The sequence below is a fragment of the Lissotriton vulgaris genome, unplaced genomic scaffold, assembly GCF_964263255.1.
Source record: "Lissotriton vulgaris unplaced genomic scaffold, aLisVul1.2 SCAFFOLD_714, whole genome shotgun sequence".
Classification (NCBI taxonomy): domain Eukaryota; kingdom Metazoa; phylum Chordata; class Amphibia; order Caudata; family Salamandridae; genus Lissotriton; species Lissotriton vulgaris.
In genome coordinates this window covers 127,938-147,372 of record NW_028248223.1, presented here as the reverse complement: position 1 = coordinate 147,372, position 19,435 = coordinate 127,938, and the positions used below count along the sequence as shown (strand labels likewise).

The window sequence follows — 19,435 nt, the reverse complement described above, 5'->3', positions numbered from 1 at the left end:
CATTATTTTGAGCCATTTAATTTCCATGTTTTCTAAAAGTTCTATAATTTGCTCACATCAAATAGACTTTTAAAATACAATCAATACATTAATGTTTCACTCTACCCGTGTTAGATTTATGATATTTATGAATACACTTGACAGAAAAAGATTTGGTCATAAGTCATGAAAGTGGTCCCACCGAGATTTGAACTCGGATCCTTGGATTCAAAATCCAAAGTGCTAACCATTACACCATGGAACCTCCCATGTGACAGGGGAGCAAATTGCTGCAGCAATGTGGACATTTCACATTTTTTATGTTCTACAGTCAAAGACAAACAGAATTGTATTACTTTTCTATTCTGTTCAACTTTTGCCCATTGAACTATGTTAGGGAAGTATGTTGCACAAAGGACTCAAGTAACGCTATGACTCTGTTGAACAGTACTTTTTATGTGAGATAAGATTTTGCAATAAAAATTAGGATTTCCCTGTGAATGCAATCTCTTCTGTCAAAACGGAAAGCTCAACCTGGTACAGGTGGGTTGATAGTGTTATGCTTGTCAATCTGGACTCTGAAAACAGGGATCTAAGTACAAAGCTCAGTGGGACTTATCTAAACTTTACGATTTTGTTTCCATTCAGTTCTTAGAAGTATTAATTGGAAAAACATCTCATTTACTTATAAACTTGTACGTATCAACTTATATGTATGTATCTCCCTATATATCGCTATATGTCTATGTATATTTATCGGAAAATATAAATATATACATTATAAAAATACATATAATTAATAGAGGTGAAAATAATGAACAGTTGTTGCCTCTCCGCATTTGAAACATGAGCGCCTTCTCCTTCCTCTTCTATATGTCCTGAAATTGAGATAGTCACTTTTTAATCAATTTTGATCTAACAACATAGTTGATTTGTACAAAGCATATCATACGATCTGTGAATAATTTTAAAAAAGAAAATTAGATCAGTGCCTTTGAGGCCTCCAAGCAAAAGCTTATATTTCATGATTGCAGATCGACTGTTGAAAATCAGCATGAGAAATGTTTTATTTCACAACTTCCATACTAATATACAAAAAACATTTCTACTATCTGAATGATACCGTCACTGTGGTTCTCTTGTTTTCATTTAAGAAAACATCTCTTTCAAAATGTGCTATATTCGCCTTATCAATAGTGTGGAAATCTTCAAAAAGGTATGCTGGGAATCAGCCCTCTGAAATGCATTTGAGAAAAACAGGATAGGATTTTGTAATGTCACACTATTTTGTCTAGGAATGTGATGTAAAAGTATTATAAAGTTCGTATTTCTGTAACTTGTTCAAGCTGTTGGACATTTTGAAAGGAGTCAATATTTGTCTCTTTCAACCTGCTGGTGTTGGATTGGAGCTATCAATAAACAAAGATGACAGAAATGGAAAAGGTCAAGAGTAGTAAAGAAGTACCTCAAAGAATTGGACTGGTACCTTTGCATGCAAAGTCCAAAGTGCCAACCATTGCTCTTTGGAGCCACCCATGTGAGAGACAGAGAAATGGATGTAGTAGTTTGGAAATGTAGAATGTTTTAATATTCTTCAGTCAAAGATGATCATTATTTTGTAAATTGCATGTCCTGATAAACGTTTGCACATTTAACACTGTTATGGAGAATGTAGCTGAAAAGAATCAAATCACATTATCGCTCTTTACACTATGAGTATTCAACTGAGATATCTTTTCATCAATGTAAGAAAAGCCCCCGCACTGATGCGCTCTCTTTTGTCTCAATGGAAAAAGCCCTCATGTATGGTGGGGTTCCATGGTGTAATGGTTAGCACTCTGGACTCTGAATCCAGCGATCCGAGTTCAAATCTCGGTGGGACCTGCTTGAATTATAAGATTTAATATTTCACTAATTTCTTAGAATTTGGACTTGGAAAAACATAACGTCAAAGCTTTATACTGAAACTTATCAACGTATAAGTATGTATACATGGCTATATCCATCTAGATAGCGATAATACAATATAAAGAAATGAATTAATCATAAACATAAGTACAGAAGCTGAAAACTAAAAACTGTTCTTTCCCATCCACAATTTGAGCAAGAGGTTCTTTTTCTTTCTCATCTGTATGATCAGTAATAAGATAGTTAATTTTGCTGATTTCTTATCTGACAACATTCTTGACTTACACAGTGCATTTAATTGTGCATTTCTTTGAAAGAGGAATTCAGATTAATACATCTGACATGTCTTTCAAAAGATTCTACTTCATGGTTATGGATTTACTTTAGAAAAACAGAGTGTAAATATCTGTGTGTCTGAATTTCAAGATTGTTATTTAAAAGTTCATCTCTTCTGCCCCCAAAATACACAATTTGATTCCTCAAGTTTTCTTTTAATGAAGGCTTTCCAATTAAAAAAGTTCCTTGTTCCCCTTATCAATAACAGTAAGATTTAAACAAGTAATATCTTGCATCAGCCCCTTGTGATGAGTTTGAGAAAACAGAGTCAGCTCACAAAATGTCTCATTATTTTGAGCCATTTAATTTCCATGTTTTCTAAAAGTTCTATAATTTGCTCACATCAAATAGACTTTTAAAATACAATCAATACATTAATGTTTCACTCTACCCGTGTTAGATTTATGATATTTATGAATACACTTGACAGAAAAAGATTTGGTCATAAGTCATGAAAGTGGTCCCACCGAGATTTGAACTCGGATCCTTGGATTCAAAGTCCAAAGTGCTAACCATTACACCATGGAACCTCCCATGTGACAGGGGAGCAAATTGCTGCAGCAATGTGGACATTTCACATTTTTTATGTTCTACAGTCAAAGACAAACAGAATTGTATTACTTTTCTATTCTGTTCAACTTTTGCCCATTGAACTATGTTAGGGAAGTATGTTGCACAAAGGACTCAAGTAACGCTATGACTCTGTTGAACAGTACTTTTTATGTGAGATAAGATTTTGCAATAAAAATTAGGATTTCCCTGTGAATGCAATCTCTTCTGTCAAAACGGAAAGCTCAACCTGGTACAGGTGGGTTGATAGTGTTATGCTTGTCAATCTGGACTCTGAAAACAGGGATCTAAGTACAAAGCTCAGTGGGACTTATCTAAACTTTACGATTTTGTTTCCATTCAGTTCTTAGAAGTATTAATTGGAAAAACATCTCATTTACTTATAAACTTGTACGTATCAACTTATATGTATGTATCTCCCTATATATCGCTATATGTCTATGTATATTTATCGGAAAATATAAATATATACATTATAAAAATACATATAATTAATAGAGGTGAAAATAATGAACAGTTGTTGCCTCTCCGCATTTGAAACATGAGCGCCTTCTCCTTCCTCTTCTATATGTCCTGAAATTGAGATAGTCACTTTTTAATCAATTTTGATCTAACAACATAGTTGATTTGTACAAAGCATATCATACGATCTGTGAATAATTTTAAAAAAGAAAATTAGATCAGTGCCTTTGAGGCCTCCAAGCAAAAGCTTATATTTCATGATTGCAGATCGACTGTTGAAAATCAGCATGAGAAATGTTTTATTTCACAACTTCCATACTAATATACAAAAAACATTTCTACTATCTGAATGATACCGTCACTGTGGTTCTCTTGTTTTCATTTAAGAAAACATCTCTTTCAAAATGTGCTATATTCGCCTTATCAATAGTGTGGAAATCTTCAAAAAGGTATGCTGGGAATCAGCCCTCTGAAATGCATTTGAGAAAAACAGGATAGGATTTTGTAATGTCACACTATTTTGTCTAGGAATGTGATGTAAAAGTATTATAAAGTTCGTATTTCTGTAACTTGTTCAAGCTGTTGGACATTTTGAAAGGAGTCAATATTTGTCTCTTTCAACCTGCTGGTGTTGGATTGGAGCTATCAATAAACAAAGATGACAGAAATGGAAAAGGTCAAGAGTAGTAAAGAAGTACCTCAAAGAATTGGACTGGTACCTTTGCATGCAAAGTCCAAAGTGCCAACCATTGCTCTTTGGAGCCACCCATGTGAGAGACAGAGAAATGGATGTAGTAGTTTGGAAATGTAGAATGTTTTAATATTCTTCAGTCAAAGATGATCATTATTTTGTAAATTGCATGTCCTGATAAACGTTTGCACATTTAACACTGTTATGGAGAATGTAGCTGAAAAGAATCAAATCACATTATCGCTCTTTACACTATGAGTATTCAACTGAGATATCTTTTCATCAATGTAAGAAAAGCCCCCGCACTGATGCGCTCTCTTTTGTCTCAATGGAAAAAGCCCTCATGTATGGTGGGGTTCCATGGTGTAATGGTTAGCACTCTGGACTCTGAATCCAGCAATCCGAGTTCAAATCTCGGTGGGACCTGCTTGAATTATAAGATTTAATATTTCACTAATTTCTTAGAATTTGGACTTGGAAAAACATAACGTCAAAGCTTTATACTGAAACTTATCAACGTATAAGTATGTATACATGGCTATATCCATCTAGATAGCGATAATACAATATAAAGAAATGAATTAATCATAAACATAAGTACAGAAGCTGAAAACTAAAAACTGTTCTTTCCCATCCACAATTTGAGCAAGAGGTTCTTTTTCTTTCTCATCTGTATGATCAGTAATAAGATAGTTAATTTTGCTGATTTCTTATCTGACAACATTCTTGACTTACACAGTGCATTTAATTGTGCATTTCTTTGAAAGAGGAATTCAGATTAATACATCTGACATGTCTTTCAAAAGATTCTACTTCATGGTTATGGATTTACTTTAGAAAAACAGAGTGTAAATATCTGTGTGTCTGAATTTCAAGATTGTTATTTAAAAGTTCATCTCTTCTGCCCCCAAAATACACAATTTGATTCCTCAAGTTTTCTTTTAATGAAGGCTTTCCAATTAAAAAAGTTCCTTGTTCCCCTTATCAATAACAGTAAGATTTAAACAAGTAATATCTTGCATCAGCCCCTTGTGATGAGTTTGAGAAAACAGAGTCAGCTCACAAAATGTCTCATTATTTTGAGCCATTTAATTTCCATGTTTTCTAAAAGTTCTATAATTTGCTCACATCAAATAGACTTTTAAAATACAATCAATACATTAATGTTTCACTCTACCCGTGTTAGATTTATGATATTTATGAATACACTTGACAGAAAAAGATTTGGTCATAAGTCATGAAAGTGGTCCCACCGAGATTTGAACTCGGATCCTTGGATTCAAAGTCCAAAGTGCTAACCATTACACCATGGAACCTCCCATGTGACAGGGGAGCAAATTGCTGCAGCAATGTGGACATTTCACATTTTTTATGTTCTACAGTCAAAGACAAACAGAATTGTATTACTTTTCTATTCTGTTCAACTTTTGCCCATTGAACTATGTTAGGGAAGTATGTTGCACAAAGGACTCAAGTAACGCTATGACTCTGTTGAACAGTACTTTTTATGTGAGATAAGATTTTGCAATAAAAATTAGGATTTCCCTGTGAATGCAATCTCTTCTGTCAAAACGGAAAGCTCAACCTGGTACAGGTGGGTTGATAGTGTTATGCTTGTCAATCTGGACTCTGAAAACAGGGATCTAAGTACAAAGCTCAGTGGGACTTATCTAAACTTTACGATTTTGTTTCCATTCAGTTCTTAGAAGTATTAATTGGAAAAACATCTCATTTACTTATAAACTTGTACGTATCAACTTATATGTATGTATCTCCCTATATATCGCTATATGTCTATGTATATTTATCGGAAAATATAAATATATACATTATAAAAATACATATAATTAATAGAGGTGAAAATAATGAACAGTTGTTGCCTCTCCGCATTTGAAACATGAGCGCCTTCTCCTTCCTCTTCTATATGTCCTGAAATTGAGATAGTCACTTTTTAATCAATTTTGATCTAACAACATAGTTGATTTGTACAAAGCATATCATACGATCTGTGAATAATTTTAAAAAAGAAAATTAGATCAGTGCCTTTGAGGCCTCCAAGCAAAAGCTTATATTTCATGATTGCAGATCGACTGTTGAAAATCAGCATGAGAAATGTTTTATTTCACAACTTCCATACTAATATACAAAAAACATTTCTACTATCTGAATGATACCGTCACTGTGGTTCTCTTGGTTTCATTTAAGAAAACATCTCTTTGAAAATGTGCTATATTCGCCTTATCAATAGTGTGGAAATCTTCAAAAAGGTATGCTGGGAATCAGCCCTCTGAAATGCATTTGAGAAAAACAGGATAGGATTTTGTAATGTCACACTATTTTGTCTAGGAATGTGATGTAAAAGTATTATAAAGTTCGTATTTCTGTAACTTGTTCAAGCTGTTGGACATTTTGAAAGGAGTAAATATTTGTCTCTTTCAACCTGCTGGTGTTGGATTGGAGCTATCAATAAACAAAGATGACAGAAATGGAAAAGGTCAAGAGTAGTAAAGAAGTACCTCAAAGAATTGGACTGGTACCTTTGCATGCAAAGTCCAAAGTGCCAACCATTGCTCTTTGGAGCCACCCATGTGAGAGACAGAGAAATGGATGTAGTAGTTTGGAAATGTAGAATGTTTTAATATTCTTCAGTCAAAGATGATCATTATTTTGTAAATTGCATGTCCTGATAAACGTTTGCACATTTAACACTGTTATGGAGAATGTAGCTGAAAAGAATCAAATCACATTATCGCTCTTTACACTATGAGCATTCAACTGAGATATCTTTTCATCAATGTAAGAAAAGCCCCCGCACTGATGCGCTCTCTTTTGTCTCAATGGAAAAAGCCCTCATGTATGGCGGTGTTCCATGGTGTAATGGTTAGCACTCTGGACTCTGAATCCAGCGATCCGAGTTCCAATCTCGGTGGGACCTGCTTGATTTATGAGATTTAATATTTCACTAATTTCTTAGAAATTGGACTTGGAAAAACATAACGTCAAAGCTTTATACTGAAACTTATCAACGTATAAGTATGTATACATGGCTATATCCATCTAGATAGCGATAATACAATATAAATAAATGAATTAATCATAAACATAAGTACAGAAGCTGAAAACTAAAAACTGTTCTTTCCCATCCACAATTTGAGCAAGAGGTTCTTTTTCTTTCTCATCTGTATGATCAGTAATAAGATAGTTAATTTTGCTGATTTCTTATCTGACAACATTCTTGACTTACACAGTGCATTTAATTGTGCATTTCTTTGAAAGAGGAATTCAGATTAATACATCTGACATGTCTTTCAAAAGATTCTACTTCATGGTTATGGATTTACTTTAGAAAAACAGAGTGTAAATATCTGTGTGTCTGAATTTCAAGATTGTTATTTAAAAGTTCATCTCTTCTGCCCCCAAAATACACAATTTGATTCCTCAAGTTTTCTTTTAATGAAGGCTTTCCAATTAAAAAAGTTCCTTGTTCCCCTTATCAATAACAGTAAGATTTAAACAAGTAATATCTTGCATCAGCCCCTTGTGATGAGTTTGAGAAAACAGAGTCAGCTCACAAAATGTCTCATTATTTTGAGCCATTTAATTTCCATGTTTTCTAAAAGTTCTATAATTTGCTCACATCAAATAGACTTTTAAAATACAATCAATACATTAATGTTTCACTCTACCCGTGTTAGATTTATGATATTTATGAATACACTTGACAGAAAAAGGTTTGGTCATAAGTCATGAAAGTGGTCCCACCGAGATTTGAACTCGGATCCTTGGATTCAAAGTCCAAAGTGCTAACCATTACACCATGGAACCTCCCATGTGACAGGGGAGCAAATTGCTGCAGCAATGTGGACATTTCACATTTTTTATGTTCTACAGTCAAAGACAAACAGAATTGTATTACTTTTCTATTCTGTTCAACTTTTGCCCATTGAACTATGTTAGGGAAGTATGTTGCACAAAGGACTCAAGTAACGCTATGACTCTGTTGAACAGTACTTTTTATGTGAGATAAGATTTTGCAATAAAAATTAAGATTTCCCTGTGAATGCAATCTCTTCTGTCAAAACGGAAAGCTCAACCTGGTACAGGTGGGTTGATAGTGTTATGCTTGTCAATCTGGACTCTGAAAACAGGGATCTAAGTACAAAGCTCAGTGGGACTTATCTAAACTTTACGATTTTGTTTCCATTCAGTTCTTAGAAGTATTAATTGGAAAAACATCTCATTTACTTATAAACTTGTACGTATCAACTTATATGTATGTATCTCCCTATATATCGCTATATGTCTATGTATATTTATCGGAAAATATAAATATATACATTATAAAAATACATATAATTAATAGAGGTGAAAATAATGAACAGTTGTTGCCTCTCCGCATTTGAAACATGAGCGCCTTCTCCTTCCTCTTCTATATGTCCTGAAATTGAGATAGTCACTTTTTAATCAATTTTGATCTAACAACATAGTTGATTTGTACAAAGCATATCATACGATCTGTGAATAATTTTAAAAAAGAAAATTAGATCAGTACCTTTGAGGCCTCCAAGCAAAAGCTTATATTTCATGATTGCAGATCGACTGTTGAAAATCAGCATGAGAAATGTTTTATTTCACAACTTCCATACTAATATACAAAAAACATTTCTACTATCTGAATGATACCGTCACTGTGGTTCTCTTGTTTTCATTTAAGAAAACATCTCTTTCAAAATGTGCTATATTCGCCTTATCAATAGTGTGGAAATCTTCAAAAAGGTATGCTGGGAATCAGCCCTCTGAAATGCATTTGAGAAAAACAGGATAGGATTTTGTAATGTCACACTATTTTGTCTAGGAATGTGATGTAAAAGTATTATAAAGTTCGTATTTCTGTAACTTGTTCAAGCTGTTGGACATTTTGAAAGGAGTCAATATTTGTCTCTTTCAACCTGCTGGTGTTGGATTGGAGCTATCAATAAACAAAGATGACAGAAATGGAAAAGGTCAAGAGTAGTAAAGAAGTACCTCAAAGAATTGGACTGGTACCTTTGCATGCAAAGTCCAAAGTGCCAACCATTGCTCTTTGGAGCCACCCATGTGAGAGACAGAGAAATGGATGTAGTAGTTTGGAAATGTAGAATGTTTTAATATTCTTCAGTCAAAGATGATCATTATTTTGTAAATTGCATGTCCTGATAAACGTTTGCACATTTAACACTGTTATGGAGAATGTAGCTGAAAAGAATCAAATCACATTATCGCTCTTTACACTATGAGCATTCAACTGAGATATCTTTTCATCAATGTAAGAAAAGCCCCCGCACTGATGCGCTCTCTTTTGTCTCAATGGAAAAAGCCCTCATGTATGGTGGGGTTCCATGGTGTAATGGTTAGCACTCTGGACTCTGAATCCAGCGATCCGAGTTCAAATCTCGGTGGGACCTGCTTGAATTATGAGATTTAATATTTCACTAATTTCTTAGAATTTGGACTTGGAAAAACATAACGTCAAAGCTTTATACTGAAACTTATCAACGTATAAGTATGTATACATGGCTATATCCATCTAGATAGCGATAATACAAATAAAGAAATGAATTAATCATAAACATAAGTACAGAAGCTGAAAACTAAAAACTGTTCTTTCCCATCCACAATTTGAGCAAGAGGTTCTTTTTCTTTCTCATCTGTATGATCAGTAATAAGATAGTTAATTTTGCTGATTTCTTATCTGACAACATTCTTGACTTACACAGTGCATTTAATTGTGCATTTCTTTGAAAGAGGAATTCAGATTAATACATCTGACATGTCTTTCAAAAGATTCTACTTCATGGTTATGGATTTACTTTAGAAAAACAGAGTGTAAATATCTGTGTGTCTGAATTTCAAGATTGTTATTTAAAAGTTCATCTCTTCTGCCCCCAAAATACACAATTTGATTCATCAAGTTTTCTTTTAATGAAGGCTTTCCAATTAAAAAAGTTCCTTGTTCCCCTTATCAATAACAGTAAGATTTAAACAAGTAATATCTTGCATCAGCCCCTTGTGATGAGTTTGAGAAAACAGAGTCAGCTCACAAAATGTCTCATTATTTTGAGCCATTTAATTTCCATGTTTTCTAAAAGTTCTATAATTTGCTCACATCAAATAGACTTTTAAAATACAATCAATACATTAATGTTTCACTCTACCCGTGTTAGATTTATGATATTTATGAATACACTTGACAGAAAAAGATTTGGTCATAAGTCATGAAAGTGGTCCCACCGAGATTTGAACTCGGATCCTTGGATTCAAAGTCCAAAGTGCTAACCATTACACCATGGAACCTCCCATGTGACAGGGGAGCAAATTGCTGCAGCAATGTGGACATTTCACATTTTTTATGTTCTACAGTCAAAGACAAACAGAATTGTATTACTTTTCTATTCTGTTCAACTTTTGCCCATTGAACTATGTTAGGGAAGTATGTTGCACAAAGGACTCAAGTAACGCTATGACTCTGTTGAACAGTACTTTTTATGTGAGATAAGATTTTGCAATAAAAATTAAGATTTCCCTGTGAATGCAATCTCTTCTGTCAAAACGGAAAGCTCAACCTGGTACAGGTGGGTTGATGGTGTTATGCTTGTCAATCTGCACTCTGAAAACAGGGATCTAAGTACAAAGCTCAGTGGGACTTATCTAAACTTTACAATTTTGTTTCCATTCAGTTCTTAGAAGTATTAATTGGAAAAACATCTCATTTACTTATAAACTTGTACGTATCAACTTATATGTATGTATCTCCCTATATATCGCTATATTTCTATGTATATTTATCGGAAAATATAAATATATACATTATAAAAATACATATAATTAATAGAGGTGAAAATAATGAACAGTTGTTGCCTCTCCGCATTTGAAACATGAGCGCCTTCTCCTTCCTCTTCTATATGTCCTGAAATTGAGATAGTCACTTTTTAATCAATTTTGATCTAACAACATAGTTGATTTGTACAAAGCATATCATACGATCTGTGAATAATTTTAAAAAAGAAAATTAGATCAGTACCTTTGAGGCCTCCAAGCAAAAGCTTATATTTCATGATTGCAGATCGACTGTTGAAAATCAGCATGAGAAATGTTTTATTTCACAACTTCCATACTAATATACAAAAAACATTTCTACTATCTGAATGATACCGTCACTGTGGTTCTCTTGGTTTCATTTAAGAAAACATCTCTTTCAAAATGTGCTATATTCGCCTTATCAATAGTGTGGAAATCTTCAAAAAGGTATGCTGGGAATCAGCCCTCTGAAATGCATTTGAGAAAAACAGGATAGGATTTTGTAATGTCACACTATTTTGTCTAGGAATGTGATGTAAAAGTATTATAAAGTTCGTATTTCTGTCAAGCTGTTGGACATTTTGAAAGGAGTCAATATTTGTCTCTTTCAACCTGCTGGTGTTGGATTGGAGCTATCAATAAACAAAGATGACAGAAATGGAAAAGGTCAAGAGTAGTAAAGAAGTACCTCAAAGAATTGGACTGGTACCTTTGCATGCAAAGTCCAAAGTGCCAACCATTGCTCTTTGGAGCCACCCATGTGAGAGACAGAGAAATGGATGTAGTAGTTTGGAAATGTAGAATGTTTTAATATTCTTCAGTCAAAGATGATCATTATTTTGTAAATTGCATGTCCTGATAAACGTTTGCACATTTAACACTGTTATGGAGAATGTAGCTGAAAAGAATCAAATCACATTATCACTCTTTACACTATGAGCATTCAACTGAGATATCTTTTCATCAATGTAAGAAAAGCCCCCGCACTGATGCGCTCTCTTTTGTCTCAATGGAAAAAGCCCTCATGTATGGTGGGGTTCCATGGTGTAATGGTTAGCACTCTGGACTCTGAATCCAGCGATCCGAGTTCAAATCTCGGTGGGACCTGCTTGAATTATAAGATTTAATATTTCACTAATTTCTTAGAATTTGGACTTGGAAAAACATAACGTCAAAGCTTTATACTGAAACTTATCAACGTATAAGTATGTATACATGGCTATATCCATCTAGATAGCGATAATACAATATAAAGAAATGAATTAATCATAAACATAAGTACAGAAGCTGAAAACTAAAAACTGTTCTTTCCCATCCACAATTTGAGCAAGAGGTTCTTTTTCTTTCTCATCTGTATGATCAGTAATAAGATAGTTAATTTTGCTGATTTCTTATCTGACAACATTCTTGACTTACACAGTGCATTTAATTGTGCATTTCTTTGAAAGAGGAATTCAGATTAATACATCTGACATGTCTTTCAAAAGATTCTACTTCATGGTTATGGATTTACTTTAGAAAAACAGAGTGTAAATATCTGTGTGTCTGAATTTCAAGATTGTTATTTAAAAGTTCATCTCTTCTGCCCCCAAAATACACAATTTGATTCCTCAAGTTTTCTTTTAATGAAGGCTTTCCAATTAAAAAAGTTCCTTGTTCCCCTTATCAATAACAGTAAGATTTAAACAAGTAATATCTTGCATCAGCCCCTTGTGATGAGTTTGAGAAAACAGAGTCAGCTCACAAAATGTCTCATTATTTTGAGCCATTTAATTTCCATGTTTTCTAAAAGTTCTATAATTTGCTCACATCAAATAGACTTTTAAAATACAATCAATACATTAATGTTTCACTCTACCCGTGTTAGATTTATGATATTTATGAATACACTTGACAGAAAAAGATTTGGTCATAAGTCATGAAAGTGGTCCCACCGAGATTTGAACTCGGATCCTTGGATTCAAAGTCCAAAGTGCTAACCATTACACCATGGAACCTCCCATGTGACAGGGGAGCAAATTGCTGCAGCAATGTGGACATTTCACATTTTTTATGTTCTACAGTCAAAGACAAACAGAATTGTATTACTTTTCTATTCTGTTCAACTTTTGCCCATTGAACTATGTTAGGGAAGTATGTTGCACAAAGGACTCAAGTAACGCTATGACTCTGTTGAACAGTACTTTTTATGTGAGATAAGATTTTGCAATAAAAATTAGGATTTCCCTGTGAATGCAATCTCTTCTGTCAAAACGGAAAGCTCAACCTGGTACAGGTGGGTTGATAGTGTTATGCTTGTCAATCTGGACTCTGAAAACAGGGATCTAAGTACAAAGCTCAGTGGGACTTATCTAAACTTTACGATTTTGTTTCCATTCAGTTCTTAGAAGTATTAATTGGAAAAACATCTCATTTACTTATAAACTTGTACGTATCAACTTATATGTATGTATCTCCCTATATATCGCTATATGTCTATGTATATTTATCGGAAAATATAAATATATACATTATAAAAATACATATAATTAATAGAGGTGAAAATAATGAACAGTTGTTGCCTCTCCGCATTTGAAACATTAACGCCTTCTCCTTCCTCTTCTATATGTCCTGAAATTGAGATAGTCACTTTTTAATCAATTTTGATCTAACAACATAGTTGATTTGTACAAAGCATATCATACGATCTGTGAATAATTTTAAAAAAGAAAATTAGATCAGTGACTTTGAGGCCTCCAAGCAAAAGCTTATATTTCATGATTGCAGATCGACTGTTGAAAATCAGCATGAGAAATGTTTTATTTCACAACTTCCATACTAATATACAAAAAACATTTCTACTATCTGAATGATACCGTCACTGTGGTTCTCTTGGTTTCATTTAAGAAAACATCTCTTTGAAAATGTGCTATATTCGCCTTATCAATAGTGTGGAAATCTTCAAAAAGGTATGCTGGGAATCAGCCCTCTGAAATGCATTTGAGAAAAACAGGATAGGATTTTGTAATGTCACACTATTTTGTCTAGGAATGTGATGTAAAAGTATTATAAAGTTCGTATTTCTGTAACTTGTTCAAGCTGTTGGACATTTTGAAAGGAGTAAATATTTGTCTCTTTCAACCTGCTGGTGTTGGATTGGAGCTATCAATAAACAAAGATGACAGAAATGGAAAAGGTCAAGAGTAGTAAAGAAGTACCTCAAAGAATTGGACTGGTACCTTTGCATGCAAAGTCCAAAGTGCCAACCATTGCTCTTTGGAGCCACCCATGTGAGAGACAGAGAAATGGATGTAGTAGTTTGGAAATGTAGAATGTTTTAATATTCTTCAGTCAAAGATGATCATTATTTTGTAAATTGCATGTCCTGATAAACGTTTGCACATTTAACACTGTTATGGAGAATGTAGCTGAAAAGAATCAAATCACATTATCGCTCTTTACACTATGAGCATTCAACTGAGATATCTTTTCATCAATGTAAGAAAAGCCCCCGCACTGATGCGCTCTCTTTTGTCTCAATGGAAAAAGCCCTCATGTATGGCGGTGTTCCATGGTGTAATGGTTAGCACTCTGGACTCTGAATCCAGCGATCCGAGTTCCAATCTCGGTGGGACCTGCTTGATTTATGAGATTTAATATTTCACTAATTTCTTAGAAATTGGACTTGGAAAAACATAACGTCAAAGCTTTATACTGAAACTTATCAACGTATAAGTATGTATACATGGCTATATCCATCTAGATAGCGATAATACAATATAAATAAATGAATTAATCATAAACATAAGTACAGAAGCTGAAAACTAAAAACTGTTCTTTCCCATCCACAATTTGAGCAAGAGGTTCTTTTTCTTTCTCATCTGTATGATCAGTAATAAGATAGTTAATTTTGCTGATTTCTTATCTGACAACATTCTTGACTTACACAGTGCATTTAATTGTGCATTTCTTTGAAAGAGGAATTCAGATTAATACATCTGACATGTCTTTCAAAAGATTCTACTTCATGGTTATGGATTTACTTTAGAAAAACAGAGTGTAAATATCTGTGTGTCTGAATTTCAAGATTGTTATTTAAAAGTTCATCTCTTCTGCCCCCAAAATACACAATTTGATTCCTCAAGTTTTCTTTTAATGAAGGCTTTCCAATTAAAAAAGTTCCTTGTTCCCCTTATCAATAACAGTAAGATTTAAACAAGTAATATCTTGCATCAGCCCCTTGTGATGAGTTTGAGAAAACAGAGTCAGCTCACAAAATGTCTCATTATTTTGAGCCATTTAATTTCCATGTTTTCTAAAAGTTCTATAATTTGCTCACATCAAATAGACTTTTAAAATACAATCAATACATTAATGTTTCACTCTACCCGTGTTAGATTTATGATATTTATGAATACACTTGACAGAAAAAGGTTTGGTCATAAGTCATGAAAGTGGTCCCACCGAGATTTGAACTCGGATCCTTGGATTCAAAGTCCAAAGTGCTAACCATTACACCATGGAACCTCCCATGTGACAGGGGAGCAAATTGCTGCAGCAATGTGGACATTTCACATTTTTTATGTTCTACAGTCAAAGACAAACAGAATTGTATTACTTTTCTATTCTGTTCAACTTTTGCCCATTGAACTATGTTAGGGAAGTATGTTGCACAAAGGACTCAAGTAACGCTATGACTCTGTTGAACAGTACTTTTTATGTGAGATAAGATTTTGCAATAAAAATTAAGATTTCCCTGTGAATGCAATCTCTTCTGTCAAAACGGAAAGCTCAACCTGGTACAGGTGGGTTGATAGTGTTATGCTTGTCAATCTGGACTCTGAAAACAGGGATCTAAGTACAAAGCTCAGTGGGACTTATCTAAACTTTACGATTTTGTTTCCATTCAGTTCTTAGAAGTATTAATTGGAAAAACATCTCATTTACTTATAAACTTGTACGTATCAACTTATATGTATGTATCTCCCTATATATCGCTATATGTCTATGTATATTTATCGGAAAATATAAATATATACATTATAAAAATACATATAATTAATAGAGGTGAAAATAATGAACAGTTGTTGCCTCTCCGCATTTGAAACATGAGCGCCTTCTCCTTCCTCTTCTATATGTCCTGAAATTGAGATAGTCACTTTTTAATCAATTTTGATCTAACAACATAGTTGATTTGTACAAAGCATATCATACGATCTGTGAATAATTTTAAAAAAGAAAATTAGATCAGTACCTTTGAGGCCTCCAAGCAAAAGCTTATATTTCATGATTGCAGATCGACTGTTGAAAATCAGCATGAGAAATGTTTTATTTCACAACTTCCATACTAATATACAAAAAACATTTCTACTATCTGAATGATACCGTCACTGTGGTTCTCTTGTTTTCATTTAAGAAAACATCTCTTTCAAAATGTGCTATATTCGCCTTATCAATAGTGTGGAAATCTTCAAAAAGGTATGCTGGGAATCAGCCCTCTGAAATGCATTTGAGAAAAACAGGATAGGATTTTGTAATGTCACACTATTTTGTCTAGGAATGTGATGTAAAAGTATTATAAAGTTCGTATTTCTGTAACTTGTTCAAGCTGTTGGACATTTTGAAAGGAGTCAATATTTGTCTCTTTCAACCTGCTGGTGTTGGATTGGAGCTATCAATAAACAAAGATGACAGAAATGGAAAAGGTCAAGAGTAGTAAAGAAGTACCTCAAAGAATTGGACTGGTACCTTTGCATGCAAAGTCCAAAGTGCCAACCATTGCTCTTTGGAGCCACCCATGTGAGAGACAGAGAAATGGATGTAGTAGTTTGGAAATGTAGAATGTTTTAATATTCTTCAGTCAAAGATGATCATTATTTTGTAAATTGCATGTCCTGATAAACGTTTGCACATTTAACACTGTTATGGAGAATGTAGCTGAAAAGAATCAAATCACATTATCGCTCTTTACACTATGAGCATTCAACTGAGATATCTTTTCATCAATGTAAGAAAAGCCCCCGCACTGATGCGCTCTCTTTTGTCTCAATGGAAAAAGCCCTCATGTATGGTGGGGTTCCATGGTGTAATGGTTAGCACTCTGGACTCTGAATCCAGCGATCCGAGTTCAAATCTCGGTGGGACCTGCTTGAATTATGAGATTTAATATTTCACTAATTTCTTAGAATTTGGACTTGGAAAAACATAACGTCAAAGCTTTATACTGAAACTTATCAACGTATAAGTATGTATACATGGCTATATCCATCTAGATAGCGATAATACAAATAAAGAAATGAATTAATCATAAACATAAGTACAGAAGCTGAAAACTAAAAACTGTTCTTTCCCATCCACAATTTGAGCAAGAGGTTCTTTTTCTTTCTCATCTGTATGATCAGTAATAAGATAGTTAATTTTGCTGATTTCTTATCTGACAACATTCTTGACTTACACAGTGCATTTAATTGTGCATTTCTTTGAAAGAGGAATTCAGATTAATACATCTGACATGTCTTTCAAAAGATTCTACTTCATGGTTATGGATTTACTTTAGAAAAACAGAGTGTAAATATCTGTGTGTCTGAATTTCAAGATTGTTATTTAAAAGTTCATCTCTTCTGCCCCCAAAATACACAATTTGATTCATCAAGTTTTCTTTTAATGAAGGCTTTCCAATTAAAAAAGTTCCTTGTTCCCCTTATCAATAACAGTAAGATTTAAACAAGTAATATCTTGCATCAGCCCCTTGTGATGAGTTTGAGAAAACAGAGTCAGCTCACAAAATGTCTCATTATTTTGAGCCATTTAATTTCCATGTTTTCTAAAAGTTCTATAATTTGCTCACATCAAATAGACTTTTAAAATACAATCAATACATTAATGTTTCACTCTACCCGTGTTAGATTTATGATATTTATGAATACACTTGACAGAAAAAGATTTGGTCATAAGTCATGAAAGTGGTCCCACCGAGATTTGAACTCGGATCCTTGGATTCAAAGTCCAAAGTGCTAACCATTACACCATGGAACCTCCCATGTGACAGGGGAGCAAATTGCTGCAGCAATGTGGACATTTCACATTTTTTATGTTCTACAGTCAAAGACAAACAGAATTGTATTACTTTTCTATTCTGTTCAACTTTTGCCCATTGAACTATGTTAGGGAAGTATGTTGCACAAAGGACTCAAGTAACGCTATGACTCTGTTGAACAGTACTTTTTATGTGAGATAAGATTTTGCAATAAAAATTAAGATTTCCCTGTGAATGCAATCTCTTCTGTCAAAACGGAAAGCTCAACCTGGTACAGGTGGGTTGATGGTGTTATGCTTGTCAATCTGCACTCTGAAAACAGGGATCTAAGTACAAAGCTCAGTGGGACTTATCTAAACTTTACAATTTTGTTTCCATTCAGTTCTTAGAAGTATTAATTGGAAAAACATCTCATTTACTTATAAACTTGTACGTATCAACTTATATGTATGTATCTCCCTATATATCGCTATATTTCTATGTATATTTATCGGAAAATATAAATATATACATTATAAAAATACATATAATTAATAGAGGTGAAAATAATGAACAGTTGTTGCCTCTCCGCATTTGAAACATGAGCGCCTTCTCCTTCCTCTTCTATATGTCCTGAAATTGAGATAGTCACTTTTTAATCAATTTTGATCTAACAACATAGTTGATTTGTACAAAGCATATCATACGATCTGTGAATAATTTTAAAAAAGAAAATTAGATCAGTACCTTTGAGGCCTCCAAGCAAAAGCTTATATTTCATGATTGCAGATCGACTGTTGAAAATCAGCATGAGAAATGTTTTATTTCACAACTTCCATACTAATATACAAAAAACATTTCTACTATCTGAATGATACCGTCACTGTGGTTCTCTTGGTTTCATTTAAGAAAACATCTCTTTCAAAATGTGCTATATTCGCCTTATCAATAGTGTGGAAATCTTCAAAAAGGTATGCTGGGAATCAGCCCTCTGAAATGCATTTGAGAAAAACAGGATAGGATTTTGTAATGTCACACTATTTTGTCTAGGAATGTGATGTAAAAGTATTATAAAGTTCGTATTTCTGTCAAGCTGTTGGACATTTTGAAAGGAGTCAATATTTGTCTCTTTCAACCTGCTGGTGTTGGATTGGAGCTATCAATAAACAAAGATGACAGAAATGGAAAAGGTCAAGAGTAGTAAAGAAGTACCTCAAAGAATTGGACTGGTACCTTTGCATGCAAAGTCCAAAGTGCCAACCATTGCTCTTTGGAGCCACCCATGTGAGAGACAGAGAAATGGATGTAGTAGTTTGGAAATGTAGAATGTTTTAATATTCTTCAGTCAAAGATGATCATTATTTTGTAAATTGCATGTCCTGATAAACGTTTGCACATTTAACACTGTTATGGAGAATGTAGCTGAAAAGAATCAAATCACATTATCACTCTTTACACTATGAGCATTCAACTGAGATATCTTTTCATCAATGTAAGAAAAGCCCCCGCACTGATGCGTTCTCTTTTGTCTCAATGGAAAAATCCCTCATGTATGGTGGGGTTCCATGGTGTAATGGTTAGCACTCTGGACTCTGAATCCAGCGATCCGAGTTCAAATCTCGGTGGGACCTGCTTGAATTATAAGATTTAATATTTCA

The 19,435-nt window shown here is 33.7% G+C and overlaps 14 non-coding genes across 14 annotated transcripts; 6 read left to right on the top strand and 8 right to left on the bottom strand.

The window, feature by feature from the left end:
* Positions 1-172: 172 nt before the first annotated feature.
* TRNAQ-UUG (transfer RNA glutamine (anticodon UUG)) lies at positions 173-244 on the bottom strand. Its single transcript has one exon. It is a non-coding gene; the product is annotated as a tRNA-Gln (tRNA).
* A 1,547-nt stretch (positions 245-1,791) lies between these two features.
* On the top strand, positions 1,792-1,863 carry TRNAQ-CUG (transfer RNA glutamine (anticodon CUG)). The gene has a single exon. It is a non-coding gene; the product is annotated as a tRNA-Gln (tRNA).
* Positions 1,864-2,681: 818 nt separating this feature from the next.
* TRNAQ-UUG (transfer RNA glutamine (anticodon UUG)) lies at positions 2,682-2,753 on the bottom strand. The gene has a single exon. It is a non-coding gene; the product is annotated as a tRNA-Gln (tRNA).
* Positions 2,754-4,300: 1,547 nt separating this feature from the next.
* On the top strand, positions 4,301-4,372 carry TRNAQ-CUG (transfer RNA glutamine (anticodon CUG)). The gene has a single exon. It is a non-coding gene; the product is annotated as a tRNA-Gln (tRNA).
* Positions 4,373-5,190: 818 nt separating this feature from the next.
* Positions 5,191-5,262, bottom strand: TRNAQ-UUG (transfer RNA glutamine (anticodon UUG)). Its single transcript has one exon. It is a non-coding gene; the product is annotated as a tRNA-Gln (tRNA).
* Positions 5,263-7,699: 2,437 nt separating this feature from the next.
* On the bottom strand, positions 7,700-7,771 carry TRNAQ-UUG (transfer RNA glutamine (anticodon UUG)). Its single transcript has one exon. It is a non-coding gene; the product is annotated as a tRNA-Gln (tRNA).
* A 1,547-nt stretch (positions 7,772-9,318) lies between these two features.
* TRNAQ-CUG (transfer RNA glutamine (anticodon CUG)) lies at positions 9,319-9,390 on the top strand. The gene has a single exon. It is a non-coding gene; the product is annotated as a tRNA-Gln (tRNA).
* Positions 9,391-10,207: 817 nt separating this feature from the next.
* TRNAQ-UUG (transfer RNA glutamine (anticodon UUG)) lies at positions 10,208-10,279 on the bottom strand. The gene has a single exon. It is a non-coding gene; the product is annotated as a tRNA-Gln (tRNA).
* Positions 10,280-11,818: 1,539 nt separating this feature from the next.
* TRNAQ-CUG (transfer RNA glutamine (anticodon CUG)) lies at positions 11,819-11,890 on the top strand. Its single transcript has one exon. It is a non-coding gene; the product is annotated as a tRNA-Gln (tRNA).
* An 818-nt stretch (positions 11,891-12,708) lies between these two features.
* On the bottom strand, positions 12,709-12,780 carry TRNAQ-UUG (transfer RNA glutamine (anticodon UUG)). Its single transcript has one exon. It is a non-coding gene; the product is annotated as a tRNA-Gln (tRNA).
* A 2,437-nt stretch (positions 12,781-15,217) lies between these two features.
* On the bottom strand, positions 15,218-15,289 carry TRNAQ-UUG (transfer RNA glutamine (anticodon UUG)). The gene has a single exon. It is a non-coding gene; the product is annotated as a tRNA-Gln (tRNA).
* A 1,547-nt stretch (positions 15,290-16,836) lies between these two features.
* On the top strand, positions 16,837-16,908 carry TRNAQ-CUG (transfer RNA glutamine (anticodon CUG)). The gene has a single exon. It is a non-coding gene; the product is annotated as a tRNA-Gln (tRNA).
* An 817-nt stretch (positions 16,909-17,725) lies between these two features.
* On the bottom strand, positions 17,726-17,797 carry TRNAQ-UUG (transfer RNA glutamine (anticodon UUG)). Its single transcript has one exon. It is a non-coding gene; the product is annotated as a tRNA-Gln (tRNA).
* A 1,539-nt stretch (positions 17,798-19,336) lies between these two features.
* Positions 19,337-19,408, top strand: TRNAQ-CUG (transfer RNA glutamine (anticodon CUG)). The gene has a single exon. It is a non-coding gene; the product is annotated as a tRNA-Gln (tRNA).
* The last annotated feature ends 27 nt before the right edge of the window (positions 19,409-19,435 follow it).